The following is a 27,658-nucleotide window of genomic DNA, read 5'->3' on the forward strand; positions in this document are numbered from 1 at the left end:
GACGCAGAACCGCCAGATGTTGTCTTCCTTCTTTACAAGAACCACATAGGACGCCCAAGGACTCGAAGATGGCTCGATGATGTCCTTAACGAGCATCTTGTCGACTTTCGTTTAAATGACGCCGCGCTCGGTAGCAGAGACGCGGTAAGGATGTCGATGAATGGGTATTGCGTTCCCGGTATCAATACAGTGGGTGACCATGATGATGATGATGATGACAAACTTTATTTATGTACAGGCAAAGCTCCTGTGGATTGCCCCGTAGGGGCCTTGCTGATGGTCGGGGCCCTTAGTCCAGGGCTCCGCTGGCTCTTGCCATCCGCTCTGCTCTCTGAACGAGCCTGATCTGGTCGTCGAGGGCCGGGCTGGACAGCAGTGCCTCCCATTGCTCACATGAGGTGTTCATGTTGTGGTGTTCAAGGTCGTGTAGTGTGCACTCCCACGTAATGTGGTACAGGGTTGGTGTGGCCCCGCATCATGGGCATTCATCCCTGTAAGATGTGGGGTGCATGCGGTGTAGCGCGTGTAGCTTTTGTAGGTTCCGGTTTGGAGTCTACGCCATGCAGTGGCCTCCTTCGTCGCAAGCTTTTGATGAGGTGGTGGATACCGTAGGCGTCGCCCTCTGTGGTAATTCAGTATTGTGGCATACTGGAGGTCAACTGGCTCCGGGTCCGCTGCAGTCGACGTAAGGAGCGCTCGGTTGTGTACGAAGCCTCGAGCTGCCCGGTCGGCGTGCATGTTACCCGTGATGCCAGAGTGGCCTGGTATCCATATGACGGTCTGTATGTAGGAGTCGTCCTTGCCTTCCCTTGGTATTTGTGCAAGGACATGTGCCGCAGGCACACCAATTCTGCCCTGTAGGAAGTTCCTGCAGGCCTGCTGGGAGTCTGTGAGTATTGTCAGCGGCTTGTTTGAGTGCAGGCCTTCGCGGATGGCAAGTGCGATGGCCAGCTCTTCGGCTTCTGTGATCTTGCAAGGGCGGAGAGATGCTCCAGAGGTTATGTGGCCTCGGCGGTCGCATACCACTGCCACTGCTCCTTTAGTCGTCGTCCCATACATGGCCGCGTCCGTAAAACGGGCTGTAGTTTGGAATCGATAGGTTTTCTGGAAGTATTGGGCCCTTGCTCTCCTTCTGCCGCTGTGTAGGTTGGGGTCCATGTTGCGTGGAATTGGGGCAACGTGACGGCCCTCCCGGACATGACGAGGTATCTCGCAGGTTTCCTGGGCTCTCGTTGTCGAGGCTTGGAATCCTAGGGTTTTTAGGACCTGCTGGCCCGTGCGAGTACGCTCAAGTCTCTGTTGTTGTGAGACGTGAAGGGCTTCAACAAGTTCGCTGAGGGTGTTATGAAGCCCCAGTGCCATCAATTTCTCAGTGGATGTACTCGTTGGCAGACGGAGAGCAGTCTTGAATGCCATTCTCAAGAGGGTGTCGGCCCGTCTGGTCTCAGATTGTGTGAGATTATAATAAGGTAGGCTATATGTTATTCGGCTTACCACCAGGCTTCGAACAAGTCGAAGGGTTTCTCCTTCCTTCATCCCTGTTTTCTTAGATGTCACCCGAGATATCATGCGTGATATAGCCTTGACGCTGGTCTGGAGGAGCATAAGGGTGTGGGTGGCTCGTTGGTTACTCTGCAGCCACATGCCCAGGATCCTGATCAATGGTTTCTCTGGTATGAGGTTTCCATTGAGGTATACCTCAAGTTTTTGTGATGGGTCTGTGGAGGCTGCGTGGTTACGTCTGCTTCGCCATACACGTAAGATTTCAGATTTCTCTGGGGAGCACTGTAGACCCCGCTGGCCGACATATTCTTGGATGATGTGAGCTGCAGTTTGCAGGCGCTCTTCCTTTTCAGCGAGTGATCCTTTTGTGGTCCAGAGTGTCATGTCGTCTGCATAGAAGGCGTGTCGGAGCCCTTCTACCTCCTGCAGTTTTCTGGCAAGGCCGACCATGGCTACGTTGAAGAGCGTGGGTGATATTACTGCTCCTTGCGGCGTGCCCTTGTTGGAGGTTGGTATGCAGGAGTCTGGAGCTCTCCGATCTTCAACTCCGCTGTGCGTTGGCTTAAGAAGCTCTGAATGTACTTGTATGTTCTTTCACCACAGTTGGTGTTTGCGAGCCCCTCCAGTATTCCTTGGTGGCTGATGTTGTCGAAAGCCCCTTTAATGTCGATGGCTAAGAGGACGTGTTCACCGTTGCGGGGAACGTTGCTGAGAACCTCTTCCTTGAGTTGTAGTAGTACGTCCTGCGACGACAGGCCAGCACGGAAACCGAACATGGTGTCGGGCAGGTGCTTATTATCTTCCAAGTGCTTCTGCGGTCTTGTGTTTATGATTCTTTCGTACACCTTGCCGAGGCAGGATGTCAGCGAAATGGGTCTGAGGTTTTCGATTGCCATCTTCTTGCCTGGTTTGGGGATCATCATTATTCTTGCGTGTTTCCACATCGCTGGCACCGTGCCTTGTTCCCAATGTTGGTTGATGAAGGCCGTGAGGGCAGAGATAGACTTATCGCTGAGATTTCTTATCATGGCGCTTGTGATGCGGTCTGTGCCCGCCGCCGTGTTACGGGTAGTAGCTGCGATGGCCGCTCTCATTTCATTATCAGTTATAGGTTCATCCATTGTTGGGTTCGGTTGTCCCACGTATGATGTTGTGCATGGCTCTGAGGGAGCAGGATCTCCATGGCATTTGGTCTTGATGGCGTCGACGAGGTCTTGTTGGCTGCCTGGGTAGGTGTGTAGTAATCGCTCCAGGGCCTTGTGAACCTCTCCTTTGGTCTTGGTGGGGTCGAGGATGGCTTTGAGGATGTGCCATGTCTTGGCTGTACCCAGGGTGCCGTCCAGGGAGTCACAGAATTTATACCAGTTCGCCGACGCGAGTTGCATGGCGTATTCTTCCGCTTCCGCTGTTATTTTCGCTATGCGTGTCCTCAGTTTCCTATTGTTCTCCTGCTTTTTCCAGCGGCGGGTAAGCCCTTGTCTGACGTCACACAGATGTAGTAAATGGGAATCCGCCTCCGGGATTTCTGTTGTTCTGACTATTTCTTTTGTGTGGTGTTCTTTTTGTCGACAAAGTTTGTTGCACCAGTCTTCCAAGTTTGTGATTGTCTCTTCATCCTGTTCTTGGGCTTCCCTCAATTTTTGCCAGTCAGTTAATTTGGCTGTGCCAGTATCCCTGCGTAGGCGTCCGGTCTGTAGTGTTATGTTCAGTATGTAGTGATCCCTTCCCAAGTTTTCGAGTGTGTTGTGCCATTCGGCTCGTGTGGTTTGTGTGATGAAAGTGAGGTCGGGTGTTGTGTCACGTGTTACACTGTTTCCTTCCCTTGTCGGTGTGCTGGGGTCTGTGATGAGCATGAGTTGACACAATTCCATCGTTGTCTCCAGCTGGAGGCCTTTCCAGTCACGCCTCTGGTATCCCCATAGCATGTTCTGCGCGCTGAAGTCGCCCATAATGACTAGTGGGTTTTCTTTGGCGAGGCAAAGGGTGTCTCGAAAGAGTTTGGCAATGGTAGCCCGCCTTTGACGTGGGGGCTATAGATGGTTGCCCAAGCTGCGACGAAGCGAAATCGAAAACGTCGCGGTATGACGCCAACAAAAGGCGTAGTCCCTTGCTTTGAGAAGGGGAATGGTCCGGGGCAATCATGTCGTCGAGCTGGTCATCAAGTGTTGCACTAGCAGCCGGCCTTCCTGAAGCCGGTTGTGGAGTATCAATGGCCAGGGCCACAGGGTCGTGTGAGTCTAAAGGCGTTATAGTGGCCAGCGTGATACCTTCGGAAAGCAACTGTGCGCAACGTCCAAAGTTGAGGACAGGCAGGCATGCTCGCTTCGCAGAAACAGTCACAAGAGAGTGAGGCAGAGCTACACGGCGCGTCAGGAGAACGTCCAAGGAAGGGGTAATCAGGTAGTCGCCACCACGTACAGGAGGGTCTGGGATAAATGAGACGTAAGTAGCTGTACCTGGAGCAAGCGAACCAACTGGACAACACATAAACGTGGTGGCGACGCGATAGTGTGGTCAGGCATAGCAGGAAGCTCTAACTGAAAAAGGCCAGAAGAACAATCGATAAGGGCAGAATGAGTGCTCAGAAAATCGTGGCCGAGAATGAGGTCATGGGGGCACTCGTCCGGAACAGCAAAGAGAACAGAGGTCTTGTGGTCATCGAAGCTCACACGCGCAGTACACATTCCAAGAACACAAGTGTACCGCCATGGGCACACGAACAACAGGTGATGAAGTGGGCGTAAGGACCTTGCGGAGACAGCGAGAAAAGTGAGCGCTGATTACTGATAATTGGGCGCCAGTGTCGATGAGCGCCGAAACAGGCACGCCATTGACTTCTATGTCCAAAAGGTATTGTCGGGTAACCAGGGTCAACAGAGGATTTCCGGGTCGGTAGGCCAATGCAGCATCACCTTCGGGATCTGCACTGGTCAGTTTGCCGAGGAGTGACGGCGAGGGTACGGCGAAGGTGAGCGACGAGGCAAAGGTGACCGAGAAGGCTGCTGGTTCTGCGGGGACAGCGAGCGGTCGAAAGCGTGGGGCCGAGGTTTGGGCGTTAAGGTTCGTAGGGTCTTCGCGGGCGTAAAAAGGTGAGGATCGAGTGTCCTCTGCCCGGTACGTTGCACGAGGAGACGATGGCCGACGATAGCGACAATGGTGAGAAATGGGGCCTACCCCGTTGCAGTTGAAGCATATCGGCCTGTCATCTCGTGTGCGCCACTGGTTCGGATCACGGAACCTGGAATAGGTTGGTTGTGGGCCGTAGGATGGAACAGTGCTGACCGCGGGACAACTTAGCGCACATATGGGCTCGATGCCTGCGTTCGCCAGTTCTTCGGGCACGACGGCCTGGATCAACGACACTGTCGAGCGGGTCTGTTCGTAAGAACGGGCCTGCGGTGCGGATGAAGATGCTGCCTCGATCTCTCGCCGCGCAAGGCCCAGAAGTTTTTGGTACTGGGCGGCGGCTGGAGTGGGGCGTCTTCGCACGACGACGTGGCGGCGGTGTTAGGGAGCCGAACAAATTGCTGCGTGACTCGACGACTCTTCGCCTCTTCAAAGTGTCGGCACTCCCGTGATGTCGACGATGGTGGAGCAGTTCTTGTAGACTAGTACGTGAAATGCGTCATCGGCGATGCCTTTGAGAATGTGGCTGATTTGTCAGTTTCAGGCATTTGGTCGCCAAAGGCTAGGACATCTTGGATGTACACCATATATGGCTTCGTCGAGCTTTGTGCACGGCACGAAAGTTCTTAGCGGCGCGTTGTCGTGCATTAGGCTTTTCCGAAAATGTCTTTCATTTTTTGTTTGCACACACCCCTGCTGGTCAGCTCCTCCTCGTGCGTGTCGAACCACACACTGGCCGTTCCTCTGAGGTAGTAACTGACGTTTGCCAGCATCAAATAAGGGATTCCACCGGTTGGTCTTGCTGGCGCGCTCGTAGTCGGCCAGCCACTTTTCGACGTGCACGTTGTCAGTGCCGCAGAAGGTACCAGGGTCTCGGAGATGGGTCACAACGTCGTGGCTGGGTTCAGTTGGCGTAGCGGAGGCTGTATCAACGGGCCTGCCTGTTGACATGATGGATTGGCCAAGGAGACGCCCGCTGCGAAGTTCCGTGGTGTGCTTCGGATATACCCAACACCTCCACCAAAGATGTTACGAGGAGACGACAGAAGAAGGCTGTATTTACAGTATTGACACAATCACAGTGATCGAGGTGACAACCAAGATGGCGAAAACAGCAACGAACCCGTCCTCCTCTTCTTCGTCCTCTGGGTAAGCGGCACATCACAATATAAAAAAACAATGGCATAATTTCACTTCAGATATAAAGAATTATCGTAATTCCTGTAATGTCAGACACCAAGAAGAGCGTAATTGAGCAAGTTTTGACTTTAAGTGTCACAAAACAATGCCCTTAATGGAAAGTGGGATATGCAGAGGGAACTCTGCTGTTGAAATTGGCTGCCTCTGTTGGCTCTGTAGCTGCAAGTGCATTGCTAAAGCTACTTGAATGCACTTAAAACCCTGTGTAATGGTATTAACAGGTGGACAGACAATACAAACCCATTTGTTCTCACTTAGCTGCAATCACAGCAAAATGTTGCTTCAGGTAAGGTTTCCTGGTAGGCAGAATTCACATGCACGAACTTGGCGGCTGTGCCATACTACAGTAAACATGATTGACATCTGCTCGAACTGCGTGAGCAGCTGGAAAGTGCTAACTTATACAATCAGCTGCACCATTAACGCATAACGTAAATTCTAGCATTGGCAACATTTGGCACCCCATGCTAGCCTATGGACATTGTACTATTGATGCTGCCAGCTGCATTCACTGTTTTCACTTCTAGCATGCATAGCATGTGCACTGAAAGTGGCCATTATTGTGGGAAGCAGGTGGTCTGAGGTAATCAATAAGATTCATTTACAAGAATTCCGCACATCACTCAAGCCAGTTGTTTAGCATAAGTGATGAAAATGTGCAGTGAAATGTACGCAGCAAATTTAGTTAATTTGGCTTGAAAAATTACAGGTGATAGGTTGAAGCTTTGCAGAAACAAACCGTATACAGAAAAGTCTGTCCGGATAATGCAATCATGAAGTTATAAATTTTAAAGTGGGGCGCTAAATTGAACTGTCTAACAAGAGTCTTCTCGTTGCTGTTTATGTGAAGTAATTTCACCTTGGTGGAAGGTCACAGAAGTGGCACATAATAATGAGTGCACGAACACAGTAACAGGACGTGCAACGACTACCAGTTATGCCCATTGTGGAACCAATTGGCCTCTTCCCGCGAATAACCAGTTGGAAATAACCCTTTTGCATGAAGAAACTTAAGTTGGTTCCTGGCATACATTATGTTGTTACTCTGCATTTCCATCTCATTTATCTAGCACTCATTGTTTCCCTTCGACATGAATAGCTCAAAAGAAGACTCTTCTTCAATAAATGGAACTTTCTACATTACCTTTACGTTGGCTACAGATGCTTATTGCTTCTGCCTGAATAAGCACCCCTTTTGGCATGTTTGCCTCGGCCACCATCTGGACTGCATGGTCAGCACTCCTCTGTTTGTCGTGGCACTGCTGTTTGCTACCTGCAGTACGTTGCGGAAAAACTCAAGCATTAAAAATTCTGCAGATCGCACGCACTGTGGGAATCGATGTAATGCGAAGCAGCCAGCAAAGAGCTGCATACATCGCCTTGTTTGTCTTTGAGCCAAATGAAATCATTCATGCCATGGCATCTAGTCCACCATATATCGCATGTTTGCCATGCGCGCATGCATGCACAATCTAGTATATACCATGCGAATGAAACGCATGTTCTGGTAAATACGATGCATTACCTGTTGTTTACGTTCATCACGCACTCGTGTCGTGCCATACCAATTTTGGTTTATATCCAGTTAACAAAACGGCCGGAAGCACACCACGACAGTGGCATGTATATCATATCGTACATGACATGCATAACATGATTCGCATGTTAAGACCTCTCATTTATGTTCGTCACACAGTCACATCCCGCAATACCAATTTTTGGTGTATATCAAACGAGCGAAATGGCCGCGTCTGCGCCACGAGTATAGCATGTAAATCATGCCATACATGACATGCATGTCATGATTTTCATGTTAACACCTTTCATTTACGTTCGTCATACAGTCGTTTCGCGGAATACCAATTTTGGTGTATATCAATCTAGCGAAACGGCCGCGAATGCACCATGAGCGCAGGCATGTAAATCTTGACATACATGGCATCATGTCACGGTTTTCATGTTACCACCTGTTATTCATGTTCGTCATACAGTCGCGTCGCGCAATGCCAATTTTGGTATATATCAAGCTAGGGAAACGGCCGCAAATGCACCATGAGCGTGGCATGTAAATCATAACATACATGTCATGGATGTCATGGTTTTCATGCTACCATCTGCTATGTTCTTCATACAGTCACATAGCACAATACCAATTTTGGTGGATATCAAGCAAGCGAAACGGCCACGAGTCCGCCATGAACAGACATGTAAGTCATGTCGTACATGTCATGCATGTCATGATTTTCATGTTACCACGTCTCATTTACGTTCGTCATACAGTCGCTGCGCGCAATACCAATTTTGGTGTCCATCAAGCTAGCGAAGCGGCCGCGAATGCATCATGAGCGTGGCATGTTAATCATGACATACATGACATGCATGTCATGGTTTTCATCTTACCAACTGTTATTCATGTTCTTCATACAGTCACTTCGCGCAATACCAATTTTGGTGTATATCAATCTACTGAAACGGCCGCTAGCGCACCATGAGCGTGGCATGTAAATCAGGTTGTGCATGACTTGCATGTCATGATTTTCATGTTACCACCTCTCACTTACGTTCGTCATACGGTCGTGTCTCGCAATACCAATTTTGGTGTCCATCAAGCTAGCGAAGCGGCCGCGAATGCATCATGAGCGTGGCATGTAAATCATGACACACATGACATGCATGTCATGGTTTTCATGCTACCATCTGTTATTCATGTTCTTCATACAGTCACATAGCACAATACCAATTTTGGTGTATATCAATCTAACGAAACGACCGCGAGTGCGCCGTAAGCGTGGCATGTAAATCATGTCATACATGACATGCATGTCATGATTTTCATGTTACCACGTGTCAGTTATGTTCGTCATACAGAAATGTCTCGTCATACCAGTTTTCGTATACATCCCTTCATTTAAACGGCTGCGACCGCCCAGAGACCATGCCATGTAAATCATGCTGCACATGACATGCGCGGCATGACTTGTATGTTAGGACCTGTCATTATGTTCGTCGTGAATTCTTGTCACGCCGTACCAATTTTGGTGTATATGAAATTAACGGAACGGCCGCAAGAGCCTAAGGTCGTGGAATGTAAATCATGCTGTTCATGACATGCGTGTCATGATTTTCATGATATGACCTGCCATTTATGTTCGCAATAAGGCCATGTTATGACGCACCAGTTTTGGTATACATCCGATTAACGAATCGGCCAGGAGAGCACAAAGTCGTAGGCGGCTAGATAGATAGATAGATACGCTCAAAGTCGCAGAAGTTCGCTAAGAAATGCTTCGCATAAAAAAAAAGAAAAGCCGAAGCAGGTGTGCCAGGAGCACCTTGCCCTTCGAGGAGAGGAGAAGAGCTCTGATAAATGGCTAAATAAAGACAAGCGTTGTTTTTCACAAGCTATTATTATGCAATGAGAGGTGGGACTTCAATGCATGAACGCACATATAGGTGCTGAATGCAACTGAAAATTCAGCTGAAAGTACGGCTTGTCAAATTAGGTCAATGCGCATAAAGTTTAAAGATGGGGCAAACAGACTGAACAACATACAGTATCATGCTGCAGAAATTGCATTTTTAGCATCATCTTCGTTAGGTGTTTCTTGAAAGACGATAATCAATGTCCAAGAATGCTAACCCAAACGCTATTGAGGGTCACGTTAATTATTGACACATAAAATGCACACCTAAAGAAAATATCCCTAGATACACATGACTTCTCCCACTGTACCGATTCAGGATTCACCGCACAACATGGTGACTGAAGATTATTCCTTCAGAGCTTACGCGAAAGAAATGAATGTTGAAGCTCCAGTTTCATGGCGTTACTCTAAGTGGACAAACTGCATTCATAAAACGCATGACAATGGTGTGACTGACGAAAATGTTGGCTCCTTTCAGCAAATATTAACGTAGAGCAGTGCGTGCAAGCGAGGTAATTACCAAAACTTTATAAAACTACCGACTACGTTTTTGACAAACGTCATGCGCGAGAGTAATCCACACGAATACAATCGGATACAGTACCAACACGTTCTGCGATTTTCTTCGGCGACAACGCGTACTGCAATAAGAAAAACTACCAATGTACGAAGCGTAACGTTCAATATCACTTACCTCTGGCAAGAAAGCACGCCGGCGGCGTACACTGCAGGCTGACCGGCGGTTTTCAAGCGATGCGCCAAGCGAGGAATCGCCAAGCTACCCGCGTCCAGCCATCCCAGAGCGTCAAGGCATTTTGCAGGGCCACAGAGCACGTCGGCGAGAAAGGATTGCGGCGCTGCTACTCACTGACGTGCGGAATCATTTGAAGGTGTTCTTCAAAACTGTATCGCGTCCGTCGTTCACGCTGAACAAAGGAGTCGCGGATATTGGAGTCGCACGGCCGGCATCTGGTGACTATTTGCCCGGTACGGCGTATAATACCGAGTGAAGAGCTTGCTCTTACGTCAGTAACCACAATATACAACACGCAATGCGAGGCAGCGCGGTAAAAGTCGACCGCATGGACGAAGCTCGGCACGATGAAACACACATGAATGCCGAGCTCTTATGGCTAGAAAGGTTTGCCTAGTGCCGTGAGTGAGCCAGCGAGCCAGCCGTGCGGAAATAGTTTGCGATATAGCTTGCAGAGGGCGCGGCCGCACGCTGGCGGGCTCAAACGCGCTGCGTTCGCCTGCACCCTGTGGAGTTTCTCGTTCCAACCAAGCTTTGTAGTTGCGGTATAAGCTCCTTGTGTATGCTACACATGGCGCTGATAAAATGTAAACGAAGAAAAAAAAAGCCTGGAGGCTATGCGGGCAGGTTAGCCTCTTCTGAACGGCACATGCTGGCGTCATGTATAGCGCGTAGAGAACAGAGATGTAGGAGATTCGGGGTTTCCGATCTAATTTATTAACATCCTTTTTCACGCAGTTATGTTTGAGTACAATGATTGAAATATTCATAGACAATTATAGTGGTTACATCAAGAACAAAAATGCAATAAAGAGTGAAAGAGAAGCAAAGATAGATATTTTGGCGCGGAATGTGAGTAAACAGTGAAACGAAAGGACAGGTGCATATAAAAAAGAAAAATAAAAGATTAAAATTAAGAATCAGCGAACACTCAAATGAAATTTATGTACACATGAGGGACCTCCCTTGATGTTTCACGCCCACTCTTGCAGGCGTACTGGATCCGTAGAAGCTCTGAAAAAGAATCGGTGCCTTTTCTTTGCACGACTTCTTTTGCATAACGTCATGGAACAAGTTATCTTTTTCTTTTTTAGGCATCGTGCGTTGGAGGGGCTAGGAAGATTTGCACTTGCACACGAGCATGCACGAAACTCTCAAGACGTACCTCGGAATGAAATTGCAACCACCAAAATTTCAGGGTCGGATCCAAGAGGAACAGGGTACCGCTGCTCTTAACCCCTCTCCCCTTTACTTTTCGTTAGCAAAGGATATGCAGGCATGAGAGTGTGTTTTGCTTTCGAAATTTTTTCTGTTGCTTTACTAGCTGATGGCAAAAGCACTGATGGGAAAAGTGTGTACGCCGCAGCAGTCGCCGCGACCAGCGCGCGGGCCTCATTCTTTAGCTTTCAGTCTGCACCGTGCCATCACCTCTCAAATGAAGTGAATGTGACAAGGTGTAACATATTACTGCGTAATTCAGTCATGAACTTGTTCTGTGTGTAGTAGAGACGGCCTCCTTGCGATTTCTATATAGTGATCCGCGTGCCCCTGTAGGACCAGCTGAGCGCTTTTGAAGCGTTGTAGTTGTTTTTTTTTTGGGTGGAGGGGGGGATGCAGTATGCCCTACGGCATAACAAACAAGAATATACAACTCGGCTCCCTAGACGAATACCACAAGCGATCACTGCTATTCGCGGATTCAATTGGAACCAACGTACGTCCACCAACGCTGTTGACGAGCACAAGTGCAAGGCTCTGGGATTTAAGCATTAAGCGAGCGAGTAATGTCGACATTTATTAAAATAAGATGTACTGATTAGACAGCGTGCACGTCGCTGGCACCGCAGGTAACACAAGTTCTGCTTCCATTCATTGACACCATCTGCAGGTGGTATACATTTCACGAACGCCTGTTGTGTCTGCACGTGTTGGTTCACACGTGACCACGCTTTACATATGTACAGCCGTACTCATGAGCAATCAGAGGTTACATTTTGAGGGCCATAGTGGCTAAACGCAGTTGGCAAGCGCAGGAGTGTTCATGACACTAAATGCTCAAACGAAAGCTATATTTCTCACAGTTCGCTACGTCACATTCCTATCATTACACACATTACAAGTAATCGCCAAATAAGCATTAATGGACGCTTCCAGCTCATATGGGTCGGCTCGTTTCATCTCTGCTTCAGCGGCGTTCGTCGCCCCCGCTTTTACCCGCGGGTGGAACATACAATGCGCGAAGGGGCACTATCGATTTGGATTTTATACGGAATATGACGGCGACGGCAAAAACCCATCGAGTGTCCATATAATTGCTATCGCAATAAAAATATTATAGATAAACCATGGAGAACACTCCTAGTTCAACGCTTCCTAGGTTTTTGATCAACACATCGCTTCTAAAGAAAAAAGTAGACTGGTCGCAGAATGTGTCCCTGCTTAATGTCACACTCTCCGTATCTTAAAAGAATGCAATATGTTCGTGGTATCCATGACCCTCTCCTCCGTATTTCCAAATAATGACAGGGCGTGCAAACACGGACACAAGAAAGAAGTCAGGACACCACAAGCGCCGACTAGCAACTGAAGAGACACATAACGGCGGAAAAGAAAGAGGACACAAAAACTTATCTGAGCATGCTTATGCAACAGGCGAACCTATGAATCCGGCACGCGTGGGGGTCTACGTGGAAGATAACTGTTAAGGCATTTCATTTCATCTTTATGCAAGTTAATCGACGGTTAGCTCACGCATGCGCTACCGCTATTCTCGATAAGCCATGCTTCAATCACCAGCCGCGTTTCTTCATTTCTATGCCGGTACAACTCTGCGCATTCATCAAATTTCGGCGTGCACTTACCATCTCGACAATGTAAAGATAGATTAGAAAGTGAGCCTCCTGTTAGCGATCTCTTATGTTCAAACAATCTCTGGTTAATGCATCGACCCGTCTGTCCTACGTAGAAGCAGCCGCAGCTGAAAGGGACCTTATACACACCACACTTGTACGACATTCAGTGAATTTATTGGTGTGTTTTACGAAACAAATATCCGTCCGCTTCTTGTCTTTTACTCGCTCATTCTACCTCTGGACAGCGGCACAAATCTTACCTAGCTTATTGGCAGCCATGAAAACAACATTAACGCCGTATCTACTACCTACTTTCTTTAGCCTGTGAGATACGCAACAAATGTACGGTACACCTACGACACGTTTCTTCCTATCGCTTTCTGCAACCGTGCTCCGACTTAACATAACTTCTTTAAACTTCTTAACGTTCTTAACTTCTTTAAACGTTCAGCGACAGTGGCCACTGCATCCCGAGGATACCCTACATCTAAAAGACGCGTAACTTGTGCGTTAAAGCTATCACACCTTTTGCGCTCACACGACTTGGTGAGGGCTGACTTAAGGCAAGACATGGCGATGCCGTTTTTTACAACCTTCGAGTGCTTCGACGAAAAATTCATTGCATTTTTCATGGCATATCGAGAATAGTGGTAGCGCATGCGTGAGCCAACCGTGGATTAACTTGCATAAAGATGAAATAAAATGCCTTAACAGTTATCTTCTATGTAGACCCTCACGCGTGCCGGATTGATAGGTTCGCCTGCTGCATGAGCATGCTCAGATAAGTTTTCGTCCCTTCTTTCTTTTCCGCCGTTGTGCTTCTCTTCAGTTAGTCGGCGTTTCTGGTGTCCTGACTTCTTTCTTGTGTCCGTGTTTGCACGCCCTGTCTTTATACAAGGAATACTTACGAACTAGCTCAGCTCTCTGTTAGTCTAATCTGTAAGTTTTACGGCTGTCTTCGTGTTTCTGAAGGACAGGTTTTGCAGTGTAATGGGCGCCAAACATTCAATCCTTCACCCGACCATCAAATAATGGGAAGCTTCTTTGTACAGCGTGAATCCACTGCAAGGGTTTAACAAGGACAGGAGAGCGCGCAAGGTGGCCATGGAATATGTGGTAGTGATGGAGAAATATCAACGGTATTATCGATACTATCGATAGCTGACTCACTATTGGACTATCAATGGTAAAAAAAACACAACAGATAGCGCTATCGATAGTAAATTCGATGGTACTATCGATAGTATAAAATCAACAGCACAAACTCATTGCAAAATAAACTGGGTTCCCCGCGCGCGTGTTGGATTGTGGAGCCGAAGAAGCAGGCTGAAGCGCAAGAAAGTTGACATGCTTGTGTTCTTCACTAGAGTGCTTTGCTGACACATGATCGTAATGTCAAACAGTTCAGCTGTGGAGGAAAGGAAGCCATTACATGTGGTGCCACTGCGCGAACCAAGTTTGTTAAATGTAAGATGTAACTGGTAACTATTGGATATGAATTTATTGATCGACATATTACGCCATTTTCACTGAGGAAATAATCGATTTCTTTCGCGGAAAACTGCTCATCAATTAATCGAAGCTGATAGTAGGCTATCGCAAATATTTTGGCAATATGGCCGGCCGGTGCATCATTATTCACACCACTATCGACAGTAATGTCACGTGGTTGTGGCGGTTGAAGGATTCTTCAGCAATACTGGGAAATACGGAGCAATTTATTTGGGCGAACTTGGGCCAAGAAAATCAAAACTCAAAATACAGGCGATACACACTGCGTACTGATAGCGGCGAGAACAGTCGTCGCCGTCGAGTAATCTGATCATCGGTGGAACACATCGTCTTTTATACATCAGCCATCGAACCTTCCAGCGTTATCGCTGGTGCTCGCATAAGCGCTTGAATAAACTTGAACATTCGCGTCCGGCGCATAACCTTAAGAGAATGATCTGAAACCATCCTGAAGCATCTGAAACATTACGGCGCGGTCTGCATCAAACGTTGTTAAGAGTCTTTCTGGGTGAAACCCGAATACATCAAAGCAAAGTAGGGTGATTCCACGTAAGATCAAACACTCGATGGCTAGTCGACCTCTCAAATTTATTTCAATATTTTATATATTATTGCCTGATGACTGGAAAGAAGAGATCCGCAATTTGTTTTGCCGCCAAAAATTATTTCGAAGCACAGGAAATCAATAATGACGAAGAGGTGGAGTGGAGCGCTCATCCGCTCTGCTGTTTTGGCCAAATTTCGTTATGAATTGCACAAAATACATTAAAGTTAGGTAGCTGAAATTTCTTTAACTAAATATATGCATGCTTTTGCTTCTGCGCACGTATTTTTAGTTTTGATGTGTAGTGTAGATGTTTTTATAAAAAATCTCAAAATTGGCCCAGGAAACGTTATTTTCTTTACTTTGAAGGTATTTATCGCGAAAAGTCCTTGTAGCAGAGCGACAAAAATTGCGCATTACGTTCTTCGCATGCTTATCTACCACACTGCCGTATCTTATATTTATATAACTTTTCAGTAAAGAGATATGATCGGGCTAAGTTAAAGAAAACACCGGACAATGAAAATTTCTGACGACAATTAAAAAAAAACATTTTTTATATTTCTTAAACTTTGTACACTTATTCTCCTCTACATCAGCTTTCACAATCATTAAAAACATGTTGCATAATATCGTTGCACTAATAGTTACGACCCCTCCAATGAGACCCTTAGGCAAGGACTGGCAATTCCGACTTCTTGCCCAGCAAGTGTATAAAATGCAGGCAGGATTGAATTGCTTTTTATCGAAAGGCCAGCAGGTACCGCAAAAGGTGTCGCCGGCACTGAAGACGTCAATTTTGACATTATTTGGTCACTGCAGCGGCCACGAGCGCTACCTGCATTTTTACACTTGCTGGGCAAGAAGTCGGAATTGCCAATCCTTGCCTAAGGGTCTCATTGGAGGGGTCGTAACTATTAGTGCAACGACATTATGCAACATGTTTTCAATGATTATGAAAGCTGATGTGGAGGAGAATAAGTGGACAAAGTTTAAGAAATATAAAAAATGGTTTTTTTTAAATTGTCGTCAGAAGTTTTGATTGTCCGGTGTTTTCTTTAAATTAGCCCGATAATTTCTCTGTACTGAAAAGTTATATAAATATAAGTTACGGCAGTGTGGTAGATAAGCATGCGAAGAACGTAATGCGCAATTTTTGTCGCTCTGCTACAAGCATTTTTTGAGATAAAGGCCTTCAAAGTAAAGAAAATAACGTTTCCTGGGCCAAATTTGTGGTTTTTTATAAAAACGTCTACACTACACATCAAAACTAAAAATACCTGAGCAGAAGCAAAAACATGCATATATTTAGTTAAAGAAATTTCAGCTACCTAACTTTAATATATTTTGTGCAATTCATAACGAAAGTTGGCCATAACAGCAGAGCGAATGAGCGCTCCACTCCACCTCTTCGTCATTATTGATTTCCTGTGGTTCGAAAAAAATTTTGGCGGCAAAACAAATTGCGGATCTCTTCTTTCCACTCATCAGGCAATAATATATAAAATTTTGAAATAAATTTGAGAGGTCGACCAGCGATCGATTGTTCGATCTTACGTGGAATCACCCAGTAATAAACACGCGCGGCAGTAATACAGCTAGTAATATTAAAGGTGGTACTACCAATTGCACTATCGATAGTTTGTCGATAGTAGTACTATCGATAGTTTCAAAAAGACTATCTATGCTATCGATAGTCAATTTAAGGATAGTTCTGTATCGCTAATATGGGGTCCTGTAACGAGGACTCCACAAACGCTCCGCGCTCATCGAAGGACCCTTTTCTTTGTTTTTTCCCGCACACATGGTACATTTTTTCCCGCACACATGGTAGTGCGTCGGGAACATATTTTGAGATATGAAGGGCATCCGCTAGAACAGGGGTGTCAAACTGGGTTCCGCGGAGGACATGTTAGGGTTCCGCGAGCGGCCAGAACGATGCAAGCCGCTCCCGTTTTACCCCCATTAGCAACCAATTTATTCCTTTAGGTAATATGTATTGCATTTTGCACTTAACAAAGCCATCGCACGCCGCATCCGCACATCGGGTATCTGCGGGTAGCGAGAGACCAACGTGGTAGCAGCACCAAAGGCTCGCAACGAGCGCTTTAATACGCATAAGAGACGTCGCTTCGCGCCGGCTGTGGGCTACAGGAGCATTTAGGCTTAGCTTTACGACCGGTGTATCTGTCGACGACCGCTTTGCTGCTGTGCGAATCGCACGCCTCTTTATTGTGCGAAAAAAATAAACAGGGCTGTATACGTCCGGCGCTTCGTTTGCGTGAACACACTGGAGAGAACAGGCGAACGTGGGCAGTGTGATTACCGTGGTTGCGCGCGTCGACAGCCGTTATCGCCGAACCCCCCGCGTTCGATTGTCTCCATGCTCAAGAAGTATTTAGGGGTTCCGCGGCACCATGATAAAAACCGTTGGGGTTCCCCAAGGCGCTTGAGAAGCCCTGCGCTAGAGCAATCGTTGCTTACCTGCGTCCGGCGTCGTCAGTCAGCGGCTCAGCGTCCTTGTTTGTGCGCAATGATGATGATGATGATGATGACCTCTTGCTCATGGCGCTCACCCACAAAGAGGCCAAGAACCAGGATCTTTGAGTTAAATACTTCTCAAGCTAGAGAAAAACGCAATGCATTTTCGTTGTCCGAGGGCAGTCGTAATGATGTTCAGTTTCCTCAGCATGGCTTGCGCCCACGCCAGGTTATTGACAAAGAATTTCGGTGCGGAATATTTAGCTACAACTTGGGGAGAATTACTGCATGCTTTTCTCGTTATTTGTTGATTTTGAACGCGTTTTATTTACATAACGGTCCTCTCCCTTGCGAACTGGCTGAGACATTAGCGCAAGAAACCGACAAACAGGAGAAAGAAGACGAAAAAAATCGCTACTCACAACTGCTTATTAGCAGGTCCACATATATATGCGCATAAAGGAAGAGCAACACTTGCACATCAAAGGCGGCTGCGCATAAATTCAAGTTCTGGGTCCGGCTAAGTGATGGACGGCTGACTTATGCAACATCTGTTCTTCTTGATAAAGAAAGCTTCGAAAGCAAGTCTCAAAGAAACGTTACCGCTTTTTCCGAGAATGGGTGTGTCCGTAAATCTAGCATCCTTCATCGTCGTGTCCTGCAAGAAAAAAAGAAGTACTAGTGTTACTGTTGTTTTCAGGCTTACCAGGGAAGGGGGAAGCTTATGGAGAGCCAACCTTAACGTTTTGGCATCAGCGATTGTAACATCAGCTCAAGAGAAAGTTCTCAACCATCGCCTCAGCAAGGACGGAAGCCTGGTGGTTACCATTTCCAAAATGCCCACCGCCAATCATTTGCCCGCGGCAACTGAGCTAGCTGGTGTGGCTGTAGAAGCCCAGGTCCCATACTCGTACACGGCGAACTATGGAAAAATGCACGACGTTCCTCTGACTTACTCAAATGAACACCTACGAGAGTACTACGAGATCAAGGCGTCGTTTCAGCAAGGAGGCTTGACCACCTTCACACTTGAAGATGGAGGCAAGGTCAAACAGGCGCGTCGTCGATCTGTTCTATTGGAACTCGCCAAGGACTCACCACTACTTAAACGAGTTACGTTCGGGTTTCGTAGTCAACCAGTCGCTGAATACGTGGGCAGCTACACGTGTCACAGGTGCCAGCGGCATGGTCACGTTTCAAAACACTGTACTGGCTCGGTGGGTTGCGAAGCGGGTGCTGGCCCTCATCCGCACTAGGAGTGCACATCAAGAGCACAACTTAAATGTGCGAACTGCGGTGGTCCATACGCTGCTTCTTGTGGAGGCTGTATTAGAAAGAAGGCTTGCACGCACGGGGGAGAAAGCACAAGGAAAAGCGCCGCGAACCACCGCATAACCCTAAAATTCAATACCGGTACATTTCACCCAAGAACAATCACCAAAAATACAAAAGAGATCTGGCAGCACGTGCGCAGACGTGGCCAGGAAGAGACGTGTAAAGCAGACTGGTTCGTCACCTCCTTCAAAGCCACTGCAGCGTACCTCATAAGATCCCACAAGCGAGCACTGCCGTCACCAGCCTCCGTCGCCACAACATGACAGGGTGACCTGCGAAAGGCAGCATGGAAACACCGAATCGATTTTACACGCTTACTGATTCCGACGTTGTTTGCAGGCCTCAAAGCCATTGTCCGTGCTAATTCCTCGTCAAGAAGTCTCCTAGAGGTAAAGCGATGGAGCCGTAGGTGTCGACGTTTTACGATCCGCAGGGGCGTACAGTCACGGCTTCTCCAACGACATCTTCACCTGAGCTGACCATCCACACTATCCTTCGCACAAGTGCCATATTCCAGTGGAACGCCCGCGGCCTTCGCTTGAAGCGTTCAGATTTCCGGCCACTAGTGCGATTCCCTTTCGTCGTCATCTCTGAATCACGTGTCGGACAACATTTCGGAATGAAATGGTACTATTTTCATCTTTCACAAAGACCTGATGACATCAGCAGATTACCCATATGCTTTCGCAGTTATAATCCGGCCTGCGTGGTTGATATCACGCCCCACAGTGACAATGAATATGTGTGCGCTATCACAGTAATAAACAACAATGCACTCTCATTGGAGTGCACCTGGAGCCAGGCATACGTTTTGACGTTTCAAGATTTCAAAATCTGATTTCAAGGGCACTAAAGCCCCTTGATCTTGGAAAGTAACGACACTGTCCTCCGCGCGCGCCTTTCATTCTCGATTCTCCTCGCCCGCGGCCAGCACGCGCTGCGCACGGCACCATTTTTCGCCGCGGCTCCCGTACCTTGAGGATAGGTAAACCATCCCGTACCATTCCGTACCTTGAGGATAGATGAACGCCTCTAGTGACGTATTATGATAGTTCACACGAACATCCTGTTACAACAGGAAGTCGCAGAGTTAATATTGTGAACGTTATTAGGCAAAAAAAATTATCAGAGCCAAAATCAGAGTGCAATATCAGTAGGATATTTATTTTCATGCACGCGCAACTCGTTGGTTGATACGTAACCAAAAAGAGCATAATATCATAATCAGCACCAGAATCATTGCTAGTGCAGAAGTACGTTACGAAGTTGTCATGTTTCGAAAAAGACAATGCCAAGAAAACAGAAAAGTGGTAACAGTATATCACTGCACAAATATACGCCGTTTCACACATGACACAGGTTTCACTGCGACAAAAGGCGGACGGAAGATGATATCTCGCACTATCAGCTTGTTCTTTACAAACAGCTATACATACACACATACTCCTCCTGCTCTATCTTCTCGGAAGTGACAGTGCAGAAGAGGCAGCACGTTTTCTTTTTAGCCGAGCCACTTTTTGCGATGAATATTTCATGCGGATATTCTTGTTATATATATTGGCTGCGCAATCACCGTCAAGCTACTAATTTCGTGAGCTGTACAGTCGGATAGAGCCCACAAAAATTACAGCATATCCACGTGGTGAATGATGATGAGTGGGGCGAAGCGAACTCGCGCTGCAGCACGGCGATGGCATTGGCGCGAGCGTGGTCCTTCATGATGGAAGATATTGAGACTAGATTGTTTGAGAACAACAATCTGTTGCACACACCGCAACTATGGCGGAAACTGTTATCAAGGAAGTCCCGCTGGAAGCGCGCGTCGGTGCCTTCGGGCAGAGCCCGCCTGATGCGTTTTGCAGCCTCTTCACCTGCTCGCACAGCCTCGAGGTCTGCCTGCGGTACGCTCGCTTTCTCGCTGCTTCATGGTCCTTCACATTTTGAAGATCCGATTTGCGCCGCAGCCGTGCAGCTTCGGCCTCGCGGGCTCGAACGGCGGGGTCTTCGCGCCGCAGCCGTGCGGCTTGTCGAGCAGCTTCGGCCTCGCGGGCTCGAACGGCGGGGTCTTCGCGCCGCAGCCGTGCAGCTTGTCGAGCAGCTTCGGCCTCGCGGGCTCGAACGGCGGGGTCTTCTCGCCGCAGCCGTGCAGCTTGTCGAGCAGCTTCGGCTTCGCGGGCTCGAACGGCGGAATGTGCTTCGCGGCGTCGACGTGCAGCTTCGGCCTTGCGGGCTCTCACCTAAGGATTCTGTCTGCGAGCGCGCGCTGTTGCCGCCTTCCGTGCCTTCCGTTCCGCAGCCTTGTCCTCCATCTGGCGACTCCGAGCTAAAGAGAAAGCGTGCCAAGAGGGAGCCCCATGGCGCGTTACATTTGAAATGTTTTCTTCGGGTGTCGTTGAAAACACGAGTCGTAGTAAAGAAGAATGAACGCCACACAGGCGAACACGCACGAGAGTGTCACTCGTCAACGTCGTCTTCTTCTTCGACCGCATTCCAGAACGCGCGCAGTAAAGAAGAAAGAATGCCACACAGGCGAACACGCACGAGAGTCTCACTCGTCAACGTCGTCTTCTTCTACTGCACACGAGAACGCGCGCTTCTCACGAGCTAGAGGTTGCTACTACAACGCTACGAACAAACGGAGGATGGACAGACCCACGGCATGAGAAGCTTCGCCCCTAAAAGCCCTTAGAAAATAACAGTCCACATCCAGTTAGTATTGGTAGCCGTTTAGGAGTGTAGTTTGCTGGGTCATTTGGTACATGATGAGTAGTGAAGCGTTCCAGGAATTTCAAACACGAGCTCAAGAAAAACGCACAGGACAAGGCTGGACATACAACTGAAGTTTATTAAAAAACGGTTTTTCCTAAGACACCACCACGCATGCGTAAAAAACACCATGACGTCAACATACACTCTAGTACGCACCCCCACCCCCTCTTTCCTTATCTTAAGCGGATCTTAACACGTGTGCTACATGGGAGATTATAGATTATCAAGGTAATGAAATTCTGCCCCGCCACGGTGGTATAGTGGTTATGGCGCTCGACTGCTGACCCGAAGGTCGCGGGATCGAATCCCGGCCGCGGCGGCTGCATTTTCGATGGAGGCGAAAATGTTTGAGGCCCGTGTACTTAGATTTAGGTGCACGTTAAAGAACCCCAGGTGGTCGAAATTTCCGGAGCCCTCCACTACGGCGTCTCTCATAATCATATGGTGGTTTTGGGACGTTAAACCCCAGATATTATTAAGGTAATGAAATTCTTTCTCAGTTATCTGCACCGAAGGTTCACTGACACATAAATCAGCGCCCAACTTCCTAATGTGGAAAAATTCGCATATTTCCTTTCCAGTCTATTGCGTTCCCTTCGCACAATCGAGACACTCTCAAAATGGGGTGTGCATCCACACCTCTTGCAATCCAAGCGCAAGTGCCCTCCTGTGCCAGTTGGTAGCAAATTGCGATCTTGCCGCATGCGGTCGTTCACGCAACGGCCCGTATGGCCCACGTAGGACCGACCGCAGGAGAGAGGTATCTGATACACTACAGACATCATGCATTTTGTAAAAAATGGTAGAGTGTCTTTTCCCAGACCCCCTGCTTGCGTCCTTGTTTTCTCCTGTGATGCTTTTGCACAGCCCGGACAGTTTTCTGGGCGCAGAAAACATCAGAGCAATGCCGTTTCTGTTGTGTTTAATGTTGTGTGATGGCATCACTTCGACCCCCCCCCCCCTCGCTTCTTCGCGTCTTTTTTCATGTTCGTTAAAGATAGGTGGGGCGTTTCCTGTCTGCTTCGATGGCAGGCCTCTCGAGCGGGGTGGTGTCATCGCATGCACCCTTGGAGCGGCGGAAACGGGACGGCTCGTTTGATCTCTGCTTCGGCCTCGTTCGTCGCCCGCGCTCGCGTGCTTTTAGCCGCTGTAGAACATACGATGAGCGGGGGGAATTTATCGGTTTGGACTTCATACCGGAAGGACATGACGGCAACGGCAAAAACCCGTGGAGACTGTCCATATAATTGCTATCGCAATAAAAAGACAAAGTACACACACGTGGACGCACAGGCCACTACGTGTTTCTTTGTGTGCCTACATTTGTCCTGTCTTTTTTGTGCGCTACAAGTGAACCTACTGAAAATGTGTTGCCAACAAGCCTCCATCGTCAACCTGTTCGTTGGCACATGCGCTTCCTGAACATCGTAGAGGTGCAGAACACGCGCAAGGGGCCCGCTGATCCCAGGAACACACGGCACAGAAGCATGTTTCCTAGGGCGCGAGCTGTCTGAGCGTGCAGAACGTGTGCAGAACGTGTGCTGGTGATTAAAGACTGGACGTCAAAAGACACCAGAATATCGTCATCCTTGAGGGCGATGTCACGTATCTTGCCTATGAAGTCTCCGGAGTGGCGGACATATGTAGTACGTGTTGTTTCTGTCTTCAAGTGGTCGCAGCACACGATGCAGATACCCGGACATCTTGTGAAGGAAGTTTATTTATTTTGACATACTGCCTGTCCCAATGGAGACTATTGCAGGAGGGCAACCAAAAGATACGAGAGATACACTTACATTGAAAAAGTGAAAATGTATGACTACAGATCTAATACGATATTCTATGGATTGTATGGGAGCATAAGCAATCTGGTGAAAAAACATTTAGAACTCAGATTTGGTACACAGTGGACCATTTCAATAACATGCAAAAAATGTCACTGATAAACATGAAAGAAAATTTACTGCGTATGACACTGATATAATTAACATAATCAAAAGGCACTCAAGAAGTGTACAAGTAAAGGAGAGAAAAAACATCAATTTAGCTATGCGTGGCACGAATATGGTTATCAAGCAACGTCAAAAAAGTATTGAAATCGTTACTATTAGGTATACAGCCGGGTAACCTATTCCATTCTCTAATTGACTGTGAGAAGAAAGAATACTTGATGCAGTTGCTGTTGAAACGGTATTCCTGAAAAGATAATGGTTGTTTGTGGCGTTACTGTCTGGTTTCTGAAATGTATATGAGCATAGAGCTGCCGATGTTTAGCTGTTTATGAATAAGTTGGAAGACCATTTTTAGGCGTGAGAGTTTAGCGCGATTTCGTAGTGTCACTAGCGCAGCTCATGCGGTTAATTCAGTGGGTGAATCGAGCGAACTGTATTTGTTGTAGATAAACCTAACCGCCTTTCTTTGCGCAATTTCTAGCTTTTTAATTAAGTTATTTGTGGCCGGGAACCCGACTAAGCGTATGCTATTGTAGGCCGAATGAAGGTTTTATAGGCTAAGAGTTTTGTTTGAGGTGGTGCGGATCGTACTCGTCTTTTAAGGAAAAATAATCTTTTCAAGGCTGAAGATGCAACCTAGTTAACATCTACCTCCATCTAAGGTCACTAGAAATCACTAGTTCAAGATACTTATGCTGTTTGAGGGAAGTTAGTAGCGTGTCGCCTTTAGTGTAGGCAAAATATGAAATGTGTTTACTGGTTATTGTAAACAAGGCTGATTTTTTACGTTTAATGTTGTCTGCCTTTTCGTGCACCAATCTGACACCGATAACAGAGCATTGCTGAGGACCATATGATCTCAAGGAGAGTTAATTTCTCTGTAAATAATACAATCGTCTGCGAAAAGCTTTATGTTCGTTCCGATGGAGTGGGACAAATAGTTGATAAAAATCAGAAATAGAATAGGAGCTAAGACGCTGCCCTGTGGTACACCTGAGGTAACTTCCGTTAATTCCGATGTGTGCTGGTTTATTTTCACAAACTGCGTCCGCTTGGTTAGATATGCACTAATCGATTTCGTGGTTGGTCATTTACCTAATGTCGCCTGCAATTTGTTTATGATCTTTTGATGCGAAACCCGGTCAAATTCTTTTGAAAAGTCAGCAGATAAGGTCGGTCTGCTTTGGTGGTCAACGGCCGATGACAATTCATGTATTAATTCAGTAAGTTGCGTAACGGTGGAAAGACCTCTTGGAAACCCGTGGTGAGATGGTGTCAAAATGTTCTCGTTTTCAAGGTAAGTAGTTATATGTTTAAGAATAACGTGCTGAAATATTTTACAGATGTGCTTGTTAAGGATATCAGGCGATAATTAGCGACGTCAGCTTCACTACCCGATTTGTGAATTGATATGACCTTGCCATTTTCCAGTCATTGGGCAGCGTAGACTTTGTTAGGGACACGTTAAATATAATAAAGAGATATTAAGTTATCCATTCGGCGTAACGGATGAGAAACGCATTCGGTATATTATCACGCACTAGTTGTTTCTTGATCTTTGTTTTTAGCAAAAGGTCAAATATACCTGCTTCGTTTATGCGGAGAGGTTCAATGGGGTTTACGCCATGAATTTCAAGAGATGGTGGGATGTCGTTGTCTATAGTGAAAATTGAGTGAAAGTAGTTGTTGAACAGATTAGCTCGGTCTCTACTTTCTTCTGGAGACATTGTACTATCTTTTTTTTTTATTTTGAGGTGCATCGTTAAGAAAATTAGGTAGAGTATAAGAGAAGTAGTGCTTCTTGGCTGCTTTAATTTGAGACTTCATTGAACTGATGGCTTCGGCAAGGTTCTTACCAGTTATGGGCTTCGATGTTTGTTTCGAAGACTTTCTTAGACAGTTTACGCTCTGCATGAATAATGTCACAGTTTATCCATGGATTGAATTTTCTTTCTTTGTTTTAGAAGGTATGTAGTGAGAGATGCAATACGATACAACTTCTTTAAATATCTGCCACAACGTTTCGGTGTCAACATCCGGATGACCGGCAAGCTGCTCAAATGAACTAAATTCGTGTGATAAGTGGTCCAGTATACTAGTGCCATCAGCGTTGCTGAAACGAGAAAGGACAAAACTGAATTTGAATGCCTGATACGTTCATGCAAGAGAATCGAACATAATACTATCTTAACGAGAACTAAGACAATAACGCCAACGAAAGTATAGGGGACGTTATTGGTAGTAAATGTAATGAAATGTGAAGAAAGAAAAGTGACGAAAAGATAGCTTGCCGCGGGCAGGGACCGAACCTGCGACCTTCGAATAACGCGTCCGATGCTCTACCAACTGAGCTACCGCGGCGGCCATCCTCCGTCCACTTTATGGGGTATAATGTGTATTGAAATGTGGGAGCGTCAGTCAGCGCCGCTTAGCTCAGTTGGTAGAGCATCGGACGCGTTATTCGAAGGTCGCAGGTTCGGTCCCTGCCCGCGGCAAGCTATCTTTTCGTCCATTTTTCTTTCTTCACATTTACATTACATTTACTACTAATGTCAAGAGAGAGAGAGAATAAAACATTTATTGACATACAAGTGGAGTCTCTAGTGGTGGACCTCCTAGTCGGAAGACCATTTGCTCTTGCCGCCGTCCGGGCTCGGTCGACCAGTGCTTGTTGCTGCCCTGGGTCAGAGCTGGACAGGGTCGCCTCCCACTCGACTAATGTAGGATTATGTTTGGCCGATATATTAGGATTCTCTTGGCACTCATGTGGAATAAGGTGGCCGTCTGGGGACAAAATTTACATTGCGGATTGTACGCCGAGGGATTTATTTGGACAATATATAAGGATTGGGAAAAGATAATGATTGTAATCGTCTCCACGCGACCTGCGTTGCCTTATCTAATTTAGGATCAGGTGGGGGTAGAGTGCGTCTACTCAGCCTAATGTGTTGCAGGATATCGGTATAGGAAAGGAGGGGCTGGGGGTCGTCCTGGTCAGCGAGAAGTTGCGTTGTGGAGGAAGCAGCGGAGTTCCGGTGTAAGAGTTCGCGGGCGGAGGCGTGAGCAAGCTCATTGCCTCGAACTCCTGCGTGCCCTGGTACCATAACAGCTGTATCCACTGATCCTCTTGACGAGTGGCCGCAGCCTGCTGCAGTATTGAGTGCGCTAAGCGACCGACTTGACCTCTTGCGAAATTACGATACGCCGCCTGGGAATCCGTGAGGACAAAGGTGGCTTTTGTATTACGCATGGCTAAGGCTATACCGGCTTCTTCCATGGCTGTAATGTCGATTCCGGTAGCCGAGACGCAGTGCACGACCTGTCCCCTGTTTACCACGGTTGCCGTGGTGCGGTTGTGCAGGGGTCCGGCGGCATCTACAAAGAAGGCATCTTCACAATCCGAATATTTGTTGTATATTTTGGCTCTGGCAGCTCGCCTGTTTTCGTGGTGGACGGGGTGCATATTACGTGGCAAAGGGCTAATACGGACTTCCTTCTGCCATTCTGGTGGTAGTGACAGTTTATGGGCGACCTGAATTGGTAAATTGATGCCGACGGCGTCTAGCGTGGCGCGACCCGCTTTCGTACGAATGAGTCGTATAACTGGTTAGTGCGATGTGCTTCGAAGAGCTCTGAGGCTGTATATAGATGCCAATCGCAAGCAGTCGCTCATTCATGGCCCATGGTGGTAGATTAAGAGCTTTCCGATATGACGTTCGTAGGAGGCGGTCTAAGTTGAGTTCGTCTTTTTTCAGGATGCGCAGGTACGGCAAGCTATAAGTGACACGACTGATCATAAAGGCCTGTACAACGCAGTATGTCCGCTTCCTTCATGCCACGGTGTCGACTGGCAATTCTAGATATCATTCGGGAGATATTGGTACAGGTAGTACGGAGTCTTTGAATTGCTGCCTTGTTGTTGCCCTGATATTAATGTGTGCTCCGAGAACGCGCATGGTTTCCACTTCCTTGACCGGGGATTGAGCAAGTTGTACATTCAAAAGAATGTGGTTGCCACGTTGCCTAAATACCAGCAATTCTGATTTAGTGGGGGAGCATCGAAGTCCACATGTCCGACCGATGCGTTCCACAGTATCCGCAGCCCGTTGAAGCGCTTCTTCCATTTGTCCCATGCTGCCGGTGTTGGTCCATATAGTAACATCATCACGTATATTGCGTGCTCGATTCCGAGTATCTCGTTGAGT

The 27,658-nt window shown here is 47.3% G+C and overlaps 1 long non-coding RNA gene across 3 annotated transcripts in view; it reads right to left on the bottom strand.

The window, feature by feature from the left end:
- LOC119391017 (uncharacterized) overlaps positions 1 to 10,346 on the bottom strand; it is a 37,502-nt gene extending 27,156 nt beyond the window's left edge. For all 3 annotated transcript variants that reach the window (XR_007415928.1, XR_007415929.1, XR_007415927.1), the window contains exons 1-2: positions 9,949 to 10,346; positions 6,974 to 7,102 (exon numbers count right to left, since the gene is read on the bottom strand). This is a non-coding gene — a long non-coding RNA (uncharacterized LOC119391017). The remainder of the gene's footprint in view (positions 1 to 6,973; positions 7,103 to 9,948) is intronic.
- Positions 10,347 to 27,658: the final 17,312 nt, after the last annotated feature.

The sequence above is a fragment of the Rhipicephalus sanguineus genome, chromosome 4 (genome assembly GCF_013339695.2).
Source record: "Rhipicephalus sanguineus isolate Rsan-2018 chromosome 4, BIME_Rsan_1.4, whole genome shotgun sequence".
NCBI lineage: Eukaryota > Metazoa > Arthropoda > Arachnida > Ixodida > Ixodidae > Rhipicephalus > Rhipicephalus sanguineus.